Source organism: Papio anubis, chromosome 2 (genome assembly GCF_008728515.1).
Source record: "Papio anubis isolate 15944 chromosome 2, Panubis1.0, whole genome shotgun sequence".
Classification (NCBI taxonomy): Eukaryota; Metazoa; Chordata; class Mammalia; order Primates; family Cercopithecidae; genus Papio; species Papio anubis.
In genome coordinates, this window is record NC_044977.1 from 67,703,841 (window position 1) to 67,719,382 (window position 15,542).

Genomic DNA, 15,542 nt, shown 5'->3' on the forward strand with positions numbered 1-15,542 from the left:
TTTCTCTGCACACAGTGAACGGTAACCCAACTGGATGTGGAAACAGACTGTAACCTACTCTTGTACCAATCACAGAGGTTTGGCCAATCACAGGCTGCCAGCTGTTCAAACCATGTTCAAATAAGGCAAACACCCAGGTGTAGCCAATTCAGCTGTTTCTGTGCCTCACTTCCATTTCCTGTACCTCGCTTTCCTTTTTCTCTCCATAAATATTACCCCACCATGTGGCAGCCCCGGAGTCTCTCTGAACATGTTCTGGTTCAAGGAGCTGCCCAATTGTCAAATTGTTCTTTATGCAATTAAACTCCATTAAATTTAATTTACCTAAAGTTTTTCTTTTCACATGTTTTATGGCAGCCCTAGCAAACTAATATACTCCATCGTTGCCTCTAGTTCTTACTGTTAAGTTCTTCATTTCTTCCATCATGTTTCAAATTTCCAAGAGCCATTCATTTGTACATATCCTTTTGGTCACCTCTACTTCTCTCTCTCTCTTTCTCTCTCTCTTTTTTTTTTTTTTTTTTTTTAATATTAGAGATGGGGTTTTACCATATTGGCCAGGCTGGTCTCGATCTCCTGACCTCAAGTGATCCACCCGCCTTGGCCTCCCAAAGTGCTGGGATTATAGGGGTGAGCCACCGCTCCCGGCCCTGTTACATCCTCTTCTTATTTCATGCCTGCAATATATTATTTCATTTCTCTGAGAAAATTAATGATGCATATATTCAAAGCTTTCTTTTCCCAGACTAGTCTCTGTTGTCAAGTTCCTTGTTTCATATCTGTCCTCTTAGAGGATTTTCTCAGGTGTGTCTAAATCTCCTAAATTTCCTATTTAACAGTGAAGGAGAGCCGGGCACAGTGGCTCATGCCTGTAATTCCAGCACTTTGGGAGGTGAAAGTGGGAGGATTGCTTGAGGCTAGGAGTTCGAGACTAGTCTGGGCAACATAGTGAGAGCTTGTCTCTACAAAAAATTTAAAAATTAGTTAGGTGTGGTGGTGCATGCTGATAGTCCCAGCTACTCAGAAAGTTGAGGTGAGAGGATTGCTTTAGCCTGGGAGGTCAAGGCTGCAGTGAGCTCTGATGGCACCACTGCACTCCAGCCTGGGCCACAGAATGAGACACTGTCTCAAAAAGAGAAAAAGAAAAGAAAGAAGTGTGGAGGACAATAAAGGTGAAAACACCAACCCAAGAGCAGAGGGCATTAAACTTAGAGGGATGTGGTTGGCTCTGTTTGGGGGAAACCCAAATATAAAAGTCTTTAGGTCTTCCCCCTTGGCCTAGTCAGCCCTTCCAGTCTTCTGCCTAGACAGCAGTCTGGAGTCTCAGTCTTCATTATGTAAAGTCACACATCCTGCCCTGGGGACCTCTGTGTCACCCTCTCCAGAGGGCAAAGCCCCACCTAGAGTGGATTGGGGAAGACAGTGTCCTGCAGCCTAGAGTGAGGGCCAGGACTAAGGAGCAGATCTAAGGAGCAGATCCATCTACTCTTTTAACAGCTTTAACCCACTCCTTGTTTAGTCCTCCCCACCCTTCACCTCCACTTCTGGAATTATAAGAGCAACAAATTCTTGAGCTCTGGAGGATTCCATTGGTTCTTGGATTTTACAACTTGGCTTAGGATTTGGCTTTCTCAAGGTAGTGCCTGCCTACCCATCTATTTTTAGCTTAGAATATTTTCTCATTGTCTCCTCTCCATTCTCCCAGTCCTGTGCAGTTTTTGTTTGTTTGTTTGTTTGTTTTTCAGTAAAGAAAAAAATAAATCCTTTACTCTAGTTTAAGTGGTTCCAAGAGGGAACAAAATGACCTGTGTTCAAGGGTCCACCTTTGCCTGCAAGTCCTAAAGTCTCTTTTTAAAACTAGCATTCACTTTTATGATTAAAAAACACTCAACAAATGAGGACTAGAAGGAAATTTTCTTAATGTGATAAAGGGCACCTATGAGAAACCTACAGCTGGCATCCCACTTAGGGATGAAAGACTGAATGCTTTCACCTGAGATCAGGAATGAGATAAGACAAGAAGTGCTCTTGCCATTTCTGTGCAACATTGTACTGGGACTCCCTGCGAGGAATCCAGGAATTAGGTTAAAAAATGACATTAAAGGCATACAGATGGAAAGGAAGAAGTAAAATTATCTCTATTTGCAGATGACATAATCTTGTATATGGAATATCCTAAGCAGTTTGCTAAATACCTATTATAGCTAATGAACAAGTTCTGCAAGGTTGTAAGATAAAAGACCAATATACAAAAATCACTTGTATTTCTATACACTTGTAGTGAACAATCTGAAAATGAAATTAAGAAAACAATTCCATTTTACAATAGCATCAGAAAGAACAAAATACTTAAGAATTAGTTTAACAAGGAAGTGCAAAACCTCCTTTGTGTGGGTCTGTTTTTGGACTCCTTACTCTCTCTATCTGATACATGAATCGTTCCCTTCACCAATGCCACATCGTTTTGATTATCTTCCTCCAATTTTACTCTTCTTTGCAAAAATTGTTCTGATTATTCTAGTGTCTTTGCCTTTCCATACAAATTTTAGAATTAACTTGTCTACATCAGCAACAACAGAAATCCTGCTGGAATTGTGTTAAATCTGTTCATCAATTTGGGGAATGTTGACAACTTTACTCTGTACAATCTTCTGATCCATGAACATAGTATGTCTCTCCATTGCTTTAGGTCTTTGATTTCTTTCATCAGTGTTTGTAGTTTTCAGCATACAGATCTTATATGTGTATATTGTTATTTTTATAAATACATGTATAATACATATTATTTTTATAAATGAAATAAATTCAGGTTGAGTATCCCTTAAAATATAAAATAAAATAAAATTTAAAAGTACAAAACCTATGCTTTGAAAACTATAAAACATTGTTGAAAGAAATTTTTACAAGACCTAAATAAGTAGAAAGACACCCCATGTTCACCAACCAAAAGATTTAATATTGGTAAGATGGCAGGACTTCTCTGAATTGCTCTACAGACTTAACACAGTCCCTATTCACTGACTTCTTTGCAGAAATTGACAAGCTGATCCCAATAGTCATAAGAAAGTACAAGGGACTCAGAATAGCCAAAATAATCTTAAAAAAAAAAAAACAAAAACAAAAAGAAAATTAAGGGGCTCACACTTTCTGATTTGAAAACTTAGTGCAAAGCAACAGTAAACAAGGCAGTCTTGGTACTGACATAGACATATAGATCAATGGAATAGAATTGAGAGTCCAGAAATAAATTCTCACGTTTATGGTCAACTGATTTTTCATGAGGTTACCAAAACAGTGCAATAGGGAAAGAATAATATTTTCCACAAATGGTGCTGGGACAATTGAATATCCACATGCAAAAGAAGAAAGACAGATCTCTATTTCACATGGTATAAAATATTAACTCAAAATGGATCGAGATCCTAAATGTAAGAGCTAAAACTATAAAACTCTCAGAACAGCCTGGGCAGCATAGGGAGGCCTCATCTCTACAAAAAATAAAAATAAATAAATTAGCCAGGTGTGGTGGTGCACACCAGTGGTCCCAGCTACTTGGGAGGCTGAGGTGGGAGGATCACTTAAGCCCAGGCAGTTGAGGCTGCAGTGAGCTGTGATCACACCATTGAACTCCAGCCTGTGTGACAGAGTGAAGACCCTGTCAAAAAGCGGGGGTGGGGAAAAAACAAAAAAAAAAAACCTCTTAGAAGAAAACAATGATAAATCTTCATGGCCTTAGATTGGGTTTTTTACATTGTACCAAAACAAAAGCAACTAAATAAACATTGATAAATTGGACTCCATTAAAATGTAAAACGTTTGTGTTTTAAAGGATACAATCAAGAAACTGAAAAGATAACTCATGAAATGGGAGAAAATAGTTGCAAATCATATGATAAGGGACTTGCTTATGATAAGGGACTTGCTTATAGAACATATAAAGAACTCTTACAATTCAATAATAAAAAGACAATCTAATTAGATGGGCCAGACAATCTAATTAGTGTTGTGCACCTGTAGTCCCAGGTACTTGAGAGGCTGAGGTGGGAGGATGACTTTAGGCCAGGCTAGGCAACAGAGTGAGACCCTGTCTCAAAAAAACGAAAAACAAAAAGACATTACAATTAAAAATTGAACCAAAGACCTGAACAGACAATTCTGTAAAAAATTACATACAAATGGCCAATAAGCACATGAAAAGATGCTCAACAGGAAATGCTATTAGCTATTCAGGAAATGCAAAAGACAGATAATAATAACAATAACCAGTGTTGCTGAAGATGTAGAGAAACTAGAACCATCATACATTGCTGGTGAGAATGTAAAATGGTGCAACCACTTTGGAAAATAGTCTGGAAGTTCCTCAAAATGTTAAACATAGACTTACCGAGGAACCTAGAAATTTCTGGGTACATAACCAAGGAATAAAAAACACGAAAACTTGCACACAAATATTCATGGCAGAATTATTCATAATAGCCAAAAAGTGAAAACAACCCAGATATCCCTCAACTAATGAATGGATACATTCAATGTAATGTATCCTATAGATTCCAATGTTGGGAATAAAAAGAAACAAAGTACTGATACATGCCACAACATGATGAACCTTGAAAACGTTCTAAGTAAAAGAATCCAGACACACAGCTCACATATTGTATGATTCTATCGACATGAAATGTCCAGAACAGGCAAATCTGTAGAGGCAGAAAGTAGACTAGTGGTAGTTTAGGGTTGGGGAGGGATTTGGAGAGAAACACAGAATTACTGCTAACGAGCACACAGTGCTTTTGTGGAGGGTGATGAAAATGTTCTGAAATTGATTTTGGTGATGGTTGTATATTCTGCCATGAATATACAAAAATAATTGACTTGTCCACTTTAAATGGTTGAATTGCATTGTATGTGAATCATACATATATTAGTCTTTTTTTTTAATTAAAATTTTTCCCTTTTGCTATGGTGCTGATATTATTTTTTAAGCCTAATTTTAACTGTCTTGGCTTCTGTGTTCCGACTACAGCCCTTTATGTTAGCTTTTTCTTTTTTCTTTTTTTTTTTTGAGACAGAGTCTCGCTCTGTAGCCCAGGCTGGAGTGCAGTGGCTCAATCTTGGCTCACAACAACCTCTGCCTCCTGGGTCCATGCCATTCTCCTGGCTCAGCCTCCCGAGTAGCTGGGACCACCACGCCTGGCTAATTTTTTTATTTTTATTTTTATTTTTAGTAGAGACGAGGTTTCAGTTAGTCAGGATGGTCTCGATATCCTGACCTCATGATCCACCTGCCTTGGCCTCCCAAAGTGCTGGGATTACAGGTGTGAGCCACCGCGCCCGGCCTCCTTTATGTTAGTTTTTAAAGTAGTTGGGCTATGCATTAAAATTAGTATAATGACACTATAGATTTAGAAGGAGGATTATGGAAAGTGAGTCAGGTGGACCTGAGTGGATTCTGGCACATCTGCTCTTGTTTGCTCTACAGTTTTAGACAAGTAGCTTAACTTCTTTGGGCCTCATAGTTTCATAGTCTGCAGAATGAAATTACTAATAGAACCACAGGAAGGGGTTTTGTGTTTATAGGAGCACTGTGCTAAACGCACTATAGGAAACACTAAGATGCTTTTAGCCTATCTTCCACCCAGGAAGAACATGTTAGAAGTATGTATTAAGCAAGACTCTTTGGTGGTAAGATACAGCAAAACAAAGCAGCTTAGAGAGAATGAATTGGCTTGTTACCTGAGAAATCCAGGGGTAGCTTCAGGCATGGCTGGATCCAGGGGCTTAATTGATGTCATCCCTTCCTCTTTCCCTTGCTCACTCTCTGGTAATGGTTAAGAGTAAAGACTCTCAAGCCAGACACCTGGGTTTGAATCTTACTTCTTATGTGACCTTGGGCAAGTGGCTTAGCCTTTCTAGGCCTCAGTTTATTCATCTTTATAGAATGCGTGGTGATAAGGGTGCTGAGGAGGAGGAGGAGGCTTGTGGGGATTCAGTGAGGTAATATGTGTAATGTGCTGAAAATAGTGTTAGGCACAGTAAATACTAAATTAGTCTTTGTTATTATCATTATTATTATTTATTTTGTGATCAGCTGCAGACAGGAATATTCCATCAGGCCAGACAGTTGGTTCTTAGAAGCCTGAATCTATATCCCTATAGCACAAAAATGTAAGAAAAAAACAAAACAAAACAAAAAGAGGGAAGGACTATTTTTACACACTAGCTTTGAATCCCTGGGAATGTGGGTTATGTGCCCATCCCTGAACCAAACAGAGGCACACAGCTGCGCTATGACTGGCACAGTTTGAGGCATGTACCCATGATGCCCAGGGTCTGGGCACCATAATAACAGTCTGTTGAGACCACGTGGAGACACATGGAGTTAAAGAGGGCAGAGGAAGCAGAAAGTAGTCAGATAGACATAAACCAGTACTACGTCCACCTACTGCAAGGAAGTTTCCAAGCATTGCTGGAGAGAACTGAATCTGGAAAGGCTGTGATGGGGCCATGGCTCTTTGGTAGAGCTTCTGGTGGGGAAGAGGCTCAGCCTTGGTACTGGAGGCCTGCTCTGCACCCTGCCATTCCAGTTATCTCTAGAAATATGAGGCCTCTGAGGCTTCCTTGAGGCTAAGGAATGCCATGTGGTATGCATTATCTGCCAAGTAATAGGCCACTTACCTTCCCCAAAGCCGGGGGCAAGCAGACCTAATTGGTGTAGCCACTGGAATATTGTATGTCTCCCACTGGGGTCCCAGAACTTGAGACCCTCTTACTTTTGCAACCAGGACAACATGTTGAAAAGATGGTGGTCTTTGTTCTAAATGGAAAAAGCAACAAAACCACATTTTAGATGGTTATGGGTGGTTTGAAGTGGTTTCTGGTTAATTCCAGCTCCATGGAGCCATCTGAGAGGTTTGCTCCATCTGGGGTCTGCTAGAGTGAGGAAGCGATTTTGCTAAGCCAGCCTGTGTCTGCATTCCCAAATAGGGAGTTCAAGGACTCATCTTGGAGAAACTGAAACAGAAGCTTCCAACAAAGGGTTCTTGAAGGCAGTTTGTAATTAACCTTTCTGTGTAATGTGAGATTTCTCAACTAAATAAAGGGGAGAAAAATAGATTCAATTTCAATAATTAACAGATACTTATATACAGGAGTTCCAGTGTGCCTCGCAGCATACTGGTTGCCATATGCTGCGGGTGTTAGTCCACAGCCACATATAAACTGATCCGACCTATCTGTTTTTTAAATTTCGGTTTTCCCTCTATGTGACAAGCAGGCTGGGCCTCCTTCAGCTCTGTGAGAGGCAGCAGTGCAGCTTCTGGAGCCCGGAGCAAGAACACCACAGCGAGGCCCAGGCTGCAGTCCCTGCCCTCATTTAATCTGTGACCTCACGGACTTGTCTCCAAACCATAATTGAATTCCCATTTGATCTGTTTGACCTCAGCCTCCCATAGTGCCAATTCCCTGGTGGACAGGGTGTGCTCTGAGAACTCTCCAGGCTGCAGGGGTTGCCACCTGCGCCCCCTCGGGCAGAACGTGGCCTCCAGACAAATCTTATTTGGCCTAGCCAGGGTCGAAAAACGCTTTTGAACGTGGATGCCTTTGGATGCTGTATTTGTTCCCTGGGGCTGCCATAACAAAGTACCACAAAGTGGGTGGAGTAAACAACTGAAATTGTCTCATGCTTCTGGAGGCTGGAAGTCTGAGATCAAGGCGTGGGCAGAGTTGGTTTCTTCTGAGGGCTGCAGGGGATGGATCTATTCTGCGCCTCTCTCCTTGGCTTGTAGATGGCCATCTTCTCCCTGTGTCTTCACACTGTCTTCCCTCTGTACATGTCTGTGCTTGAATTTCCCTTTTTTATAAGGACATTAGTCACACTGGATCGGGGCCCACCCTGATGACCTCATGTTTACTTGATTATCCTTGTAAAGTCCCCATCTTCAAATAAGGCTGCATTCTGAGATACCAGGGGTTAGGACTTCAGCATGTGAATTTTGGGGGGTATAATTCAGCCCATAACACATACCACAGCACTTCATTTTGCCACGGTACCATCCACTTGTGAGTACCTTACACTGGCGCTTCTCCTCTCACTTGTTTACATTCCCTCCTGGCTCCTGTATATCTTTTTTTGGGGGATGGAGTCTCACTCACTCTGTCACCCAGGCTATAGTGCGGTGGCACAATTTCTGCTCACTGCAACCTCTGCCTCCTGGTTCAAGCAATTCTCCTCCCTCAGCCTCCCAAGTAGCTGGGACTATAGGCGTACGCCACCAAGCCCGGCTAATTTTTGTATTTTTAGTAAACATGGGGTTTCACTATGTTGGCCAGTCTGGCCTCAAGTGATCCACCCGCCTCGAACTCCTGGACTCAAGTGATCCACCCGTCTTGGCCTCCCAAAATACTGGGATTACAGGTGTGAGCCACCACATCCAACCTCCTGTGTGCTTTTGGATGGTGACTCCTCCCTTGTTAGTTCATAGTTCATTCATTCATTCATTCATTCATTTGTTCAATCATTCATCCTCATAAGATTGTTGAAAAAAATGAAATAATGAGTAAACAACTGAAATTTATTTCCGTGTTAGCTTAATATCTGGCATATATAGGTATTCAGCAGCATTTACTTATTTATTCATTTACCCATATTTATCAAGCAAGCATCCACCAAATGAACGCGGCAAAGCCAGACAAGGTCACTCCCCCAATGGAGTGTATAGTGAGGCAGGGGAAGAGACTCGATCTGGTATTCACAGTGTAAATGTATGAACCAACTGTGATAAGTGCTCTGAGCTGCAAGGGGCAGCGGGAGGCCAGGCTATGTGGAGCCTGCAGCCCGGGGGAAGGCATCTGGAGCTTCCTTGGAATGTACCAGATGGTGAAATTGATAACTTATCAGCAAAAGGTGACACTCTCAGGGTAGCACTGGGGCAATCAGGTTGGAAGTGGGCAAGAAGGGATTCCGGAGACCTCGGGGAGGCTGCTGCAGATGCCCCAAGAGCGAGCTGGGAGTTTGGCTTCGAGGGGAGTGGAAAAGATGGAGACAGAGAGGGGTGGATGGCTTTGAGAAATTAGGGGTAGATTGGCAGGACATGGGGATGGGAGGGAGGTGCCAGGGATGGATGGACAGGCTTACAGATGTGGCTGGGTGGTGTGGCTTCTCACTGAGAGAAGCAAGGGGATCTGGTTTACAGGGACATGTTGAATCTGAGGAGTCTGGACTTGATAAAGCATGGGGCATCACAGTCAATCGCCTACTCATTCATTCGACAATTATTTATGGGGCAGTTGGACATGGGCAAGCATGGTGTTAGATGTCAGGAATATTGCAGGAAGCAATGCGAAGTGTCTTATGCAATGGACATTCTAATGAGGAGACAGTAGATAAGTGAGCAAATAGATAAGACTAGTACAGAGTATGATAAGAAAACAAGGCCAGGTGACGTGCTAAGGAGTGATTGGGGGTAAAAAGGGTGGGCTAATTAAGCTGGGGTGGACAAGAAAGGCCACTGTGAAGGGCTGCCATTTGAGCTGAAGCGTGAACGGTGAGAAAGAGCTGGATATGGAAGAGCTAGGGGACGGTCATCTCAGGTAGGGGGCATAGCATGTGCAAAGGCCCAGAGGTAGGAAAGGCTCAAAATGGGGTTGGTGTGAGAATCAGGGACCAGAATGTGCACATACTTACAGGCTAAAGTAAGGCATTTACACCTTTCCCCAGGTCCATTTAAGAAGGAAAGCCATTTAAGAAGGCCTTAAGCCGGGGAGTGACAGAGTCTGCTTTCCTCGTTATAAAGATCGGCTCGATTTTGAGAAAAGACAAAGTGGAATTTTAGGGATCTTGCCCATACCTTTCTTTTTTTGCTTAACTTGGTTTGAATTGAGTTTTTGTCTCTTGCACCCCAAGAGTTTTGATGAGCACATTCGGGAAGAAAAACCTTTCTAGTGAGACGTGTCAAGATCCAAGATTCACAGAAAGTCAGACCCGGGTGGGGCCTCTGGGATGGGCTAGGTCAGGAGTATCGTGACTGCTCCCTGTGGAGACTGTGGGGCGCCAAGACCCAGGCCTCTTTTGTCTGGAACAGCTGCTCTTTCATTGGTTTTGCACACACAGAGATCTGCGAGTGCTTTCATCTGTGCTTTCCTTGCCTGATAGTGTCTGGAAACCACTGAGACAAGTTTGTGCCACTGCTTTACAGATAGGGAAACTGGGGCTCAGGGAGATTAGGCCACACGGCTGGGAAAAGGTCAGACATGGCTGTGCCACTCCTAACTCAGTGCCCTTGGCAATGGAGAAGCCCGCCTGCCTCCGAGGCTGGAACTGGGCAGTTTGCTGTGAGGGCAGAAGGTTCTTTCTTTCTTTCCTGGATGTGGCCAGAGAGGGCCCTGAAGGAGCTGCAGCTTTGTGATCCATCCCTTCCAGGAGATGAGGGGAGCCACGGGGCCAATTCACAGGCTGGGACAGATCGTGCATAAAGAGAAGGCATGCCGTGGAGCTGAGCTGCCTTCTGGGGCTCCGCACATGATGGAGATGACTGTCACTTAACCAACCTCCTCTGAGGACTCAGGACCTCAGAGTCCTCGGGACCGTGGACCACGCACTGTGGCCCAAAATAGGGTATGGGGCACAAACTTTGGAAGTAGAGCTGGGTTCAAGTCCCAGATCTTCCCCACATCTAGCTGTGGGCACATCATTTACATTCTCTGAATGGCAGTTTCCTTGGCTGAGAGAGAATGCATAGCAGCCTCCCAGCAATGTGGTGAGAACTAAATGAAGCACTTAACACATCAAACACTGAGCGTGGTGCTTGGTACCTGGTCAGTGCCCAATACGTGGCTGCTTTGCTATTATAATTTAACAATGATCACTCTTTTCATTCCAAGCTGCACACTGCACAGTAAGGGACAGAAGGCTGAGTAAGGCAGAGCCTGAAGGAGTCTGAACTGGGGGCCGGTTTGTCAATTGGCATGAAAATCCCACCTCACAGTAAATTTCCGATGGAAATGAAGCGTGAGAGTTCAGTGTTTTCTCACTTAATGGAATTGTGACTTTTCTTCTAGCCATGGTTCTTTGTCCTGAGTTAAAGTTGTAGCAAAGGCTGTCACTGTTCGCACTTCTTTGTTTTATTTTTACTTGTGTGAAGAGCAATCAAAATAAATAAATCGGCTGTGTGATTTCAAGTAACCAAAACAGAAACTGAAAATCGAGGGAGAAAAAATCCCAACAAACCAAAACAAAACCAATCAAAATTTGCTTCTTCAGTGGCCCAGATGCCTCTTCTGAGTTGAGGCACCTGGGGGTTTGTCTGCTCCGGAGTACAGACACGCCAATTGCATGGTGTTCCCAAGGCTTAGAGGAGCAGACTGAATATTCAAATGCATTTTTGCTCCTCCAGCAATTTCAAAAATAAATAATTATAAACCTGACAGTTTTTGATCTATTTATCATGTGCCAGGTGCTATAAATGTGTGTTTTGCGTGCATTCTCTCCATTAGTTCCCCTAAAAGCTAAGGATTAGTATTATTCCCTTTTACAGGTGAAGAAACTAAGGCTGAAAGAGGGCAATTAACTTGCTTATGGCCACACAGCTGGTCAAGATCCCGGGAGACTCAGGATGCAGGGTAGGGCAGATTGCTCCAGAAAAGATGCTGAAACTCCTTCTGGAGACTCCGCTGGGTGGGGGTTGAAATACGGTGGCCGAGCCCTTCAGTGTTCCTAGGGCATCTTTGGAAGAATATAGAGTGGCCACAGCTCAGAGGACCCACTTCCTGACAGACTGCTTACTTCCAAGAGAGTGGCCTCCCTCAGCGGAAGAACTCCCACACTTTCAAAGTGTGTTAGTCAGATTTTGCACTGTGATATGCTGCATAACAAACCCTTCCCACAAAATCTCAGGAGCTCATAACCACCACTCTTTCTTTGTCTTGCTCCTGGGTCTGTGGGTCATCTGGGGGTAGACCTGCTCTAGGCTTTGGGTTAGGATCAGGAATGTTCCATGTGCTTCATTCTGGAATCAGAGGTTTCACAGAGGATGTCTTATGGTGAATGGCAGAAGTACAAAAGACCCAGCCAAACCAAGCGAGCACATTTAAAACCTCTGCTCACCTCGCGTTCACTTAACGTGCTGTTGGCCTAAGGAAGCCAAACATTCCATCACTGTAACGGAGATGCACAACCCACTTCCTCTGCAGCCCAATCTGCCACACAAGGGCAGCTTACTGCAAGACCACCAGGCCTTACCATGGTGGGTAAAAGTTTTGCCTCTTCTTTCCATGAGAATGAGGTTGGAAATTTTCCAAACAAACAAACAAAAGCTTTACTAAAGACTGAAGGGAGAAACACAGAGAGGCTGTAGGGGATGTCCACCGGTTCTGCTTGTGAAGCCTCCATTCAGCTGGTAATTCCCAGTCTCCTCTTGGAGAATCACCTCTCCTCGTTCTTGGTCCCTGTGATTTGAGGGTGAGAGGTTGCTGTCCTGGCCTGCCAGCGTCAAGGGTGGACACCTGATCCATTGCTGGCCAATGGAAATACTGCTGCAAATCCTTGTTCCAAATGACTGTCTCTGGGCTGGTCATCTCACCCAAACTGGGCCAGTGACTTATACTAGGGTTATTAGAACAGGGGTTCTCATTTCTGGTGAGTCTGTAAAGCTTCTAGTATATAAGCTTGGAGCCTCTGGCAGCCATGTTTGGTACCTCTCATACCATAACGTGAAGCTCACACAGAAGCAAACAGGGCCAAAGGATGAGGCAACATTGAGAGAACATTGAGCATCTGGATCCAGCTGTGCCTGAAAGCCCTAAACTACAACCAGTTTCTTTTTGGGGTAGGGGTTGGGGCTAAGCCAGTTTGAATTGGATATTTGTCCCTTGTAACTAAACAACACCTTACTAATTCAGAAATAGAGGCAAAGGTAGAGTAAGATGGTTGAGATCAGGCCTGGGTTTAAATCCTGGCCCCACCACTTAGAGCTGTGTGCCCTTAATAAGTCTTGATCTCTGCGTCTGTCAAATGGGAATAGTCATGCTGCCTTTGAGGTGGTTGTGAGGGTAAACCATATAAAACGGGTTGTCTGGGTCTGGTGAATGGCTGATGCGTATGCTCACTTGAGGATTCAGAAGCAGGCTTCCTGTCTTCCCTGGGCGAAAGTCCAGCCTCACAGTTTGTTTGCCCACAGATCCCACAAGTCACGCGACCTCCCCTTCCTGTTGCCCGCAGGAGGCTGGGGTTGGCACGGGCTCCGAGCTCTGGCAGGCTGCGCCTTCTCTCCCAGAACGTCCCTCTCGCCTGCTCTCCAGGCCACCTCTGGGCCCAGCAGCTCTGTACCTTGGAATGCGGCTGTGCTGTCCCTGCAGACCAGCCCCGCCCTGCCCCTGGCGGAGGAGCTCTTCCCCTTCACAGAACTGCAGGCGCTTAGTGGCAGGAGACCAGGGGCCCTAGAGACTCCTTCAGCTTTCTTGGAGGGAAATCTCAGGCTCCCAGGGCACAGAGCAGCAAGTGGCACCCCCAGAATTCAAACCCTGGCCTCTGCCCCCATGCTGCTTCTGCTTCTGCCCTCAACTCCCTCCCTGGGAGCACTGCCCCATGTGGGGGTCACAGACAATCAGGGGACATACCAACCAAGGACATTTTTTTTTTTTTTTTTTTTTTTTGAGACAGGGTCTCGCTCTGTTGCCAAGCTGGAGTGCAGTGGTATGAACATGGCTCACTGCAGCCTTAACCTCCTGGGCCCAAGTGACCCTCCCACCTCGACCTCCCAAAGTGCTGGGATTACAGGCGTGAGCCACCACACCTGGCCCCAAGGAACATTTTTAACCTTAACGGCTATAGACTCAAGTCAGCAGCTATTCCCAGCTGCTTCTGCATGAGAATGCAAGCTCCACAAGGACGGGGGTTTTTGTCTGCTTCATCCCTACTGTGTTTCCAGAGCCTTAAATAGCACCCCATCCACAGTCAGTGCCTTATAAATGTTTTGTTGAATAAGAGGATGGAGTGAATGAACGTATGCGGTGCTGCTTCTCCCTCTGATAGGTGACATAAAGTTCTACGTGTGAATATTTTATACGGCATTTTTTTTTTTTTTGACATAGAGTCTCGCTCTGTCACCCAGACTGGAGTGTAGTGGTGCGACCTTGGCTCACTGCAACCTCTGCCTCCTGGGTTCAAGTGATTCTCGTGCCTCAGCCTCCTGAGTAGCTGGGATTAATACACTCAACAAATATTCATAGCCACCACACCAGGCTAATTTTTAAAATTTTAGTAGAGACTGGGTTTCCCCATGTTGGCCAGGCTGGTCTCGAACTCCTGGCCTCAAGTGATCCGCTCACCTCAGCCTCCCAAAGTGCTGGGATTACAAACATGAACTATGGCTCCCAGCCTGTAAATACAATTGAGTAAGAAAGAGTTAGGTCAGTTAGAAGGCAAATGTTAAGGGAAGAGCAGCAGGGTGGTGAGTGGAAGTAGAAACAGCAGTCAGGTGGGGCCAGGATGCCAGGATTTAGGCAATGTCGGGTGACTCAGCTCTGCTGTACCTTCCAGCAGAAAATTCTGTGGTTCTCAGAAGCATGCTGTTCATGGGCTGAAGCAAGAGGTGAGTTCGCTCTTCCCCTGTGTATTCGTTTCCTGTGGCTGTCATAACAAATTAACTACAAACTGGTGGCTTACAGCAACAGAAAAGTATTCTTTTACAGTTCTGGAGGCCGGAAGTCTGACCAAGCTGTCAGCAGGGCCACGCTCCCTCTGAAGGCACTGAGGGAGAATGCTTCTTAGCATTCCAGATTCTGGCTCCAGGCTTTCCATGGCTGTGGCCCCATCACTCCAATATCTGCCACTGTTTTCACATGGCCTTCTCCTCTGTGTCAGTGTCTTCTCCTCTGCCTTTTCTTTAAAGGATGCTCGTCATTAGATTTAAGACCCACACAGGTAATCCAAGATGATCTCATCTTGAGGTCCTTAATTTAATTACATCTGCAAATACCTTTTTCCAAATGCAATCAGGTCACATTCACGGGCTCCAGGGGTTCGGACTTAGACATGTCTTTTCGGTGGCCACCGTTCAACCCACTACACCTGGATCTGGTCCCTAGTCGGCACCAATCCCTGTTCTGCAGTGCTGCCCTCTTCAGGGAGGCCTCACTATGTCCTGAGGCCCCTTGGGGGATGAGGATTGGGGCCATCTTTGATGGGGCCTGGGTGAGGAGCAGCAAGAGTCTTCCTGGGGAAGCGACTTGCTCCCAGACAGCCATCTTGGGGGCCTGTTTGCTCTGGTCATCCATTTCTGAAGGAGGAAAGGGGTTGAGCTGGGAGGATTTGGTCCTCAGGGAGTCTGTTGAGGGCGGGGGCCTGCTTATCCACCTCTTTAGAGTGGTCTGGTTCCTCTGCAGACTTTGATGAATATTGCTTTCTGAATGCAGTGGGGGAAGAGAGGAAAGGAGGGTCTGCATCAGGCATGTGACTTGGGAGTCCCATAGCCTGGGTGCCAGTGCTGCATTCACTTGACAGATATTCATAGATCACCTCCTGTGTGATAGAGCAACAGTAACACAGCGCC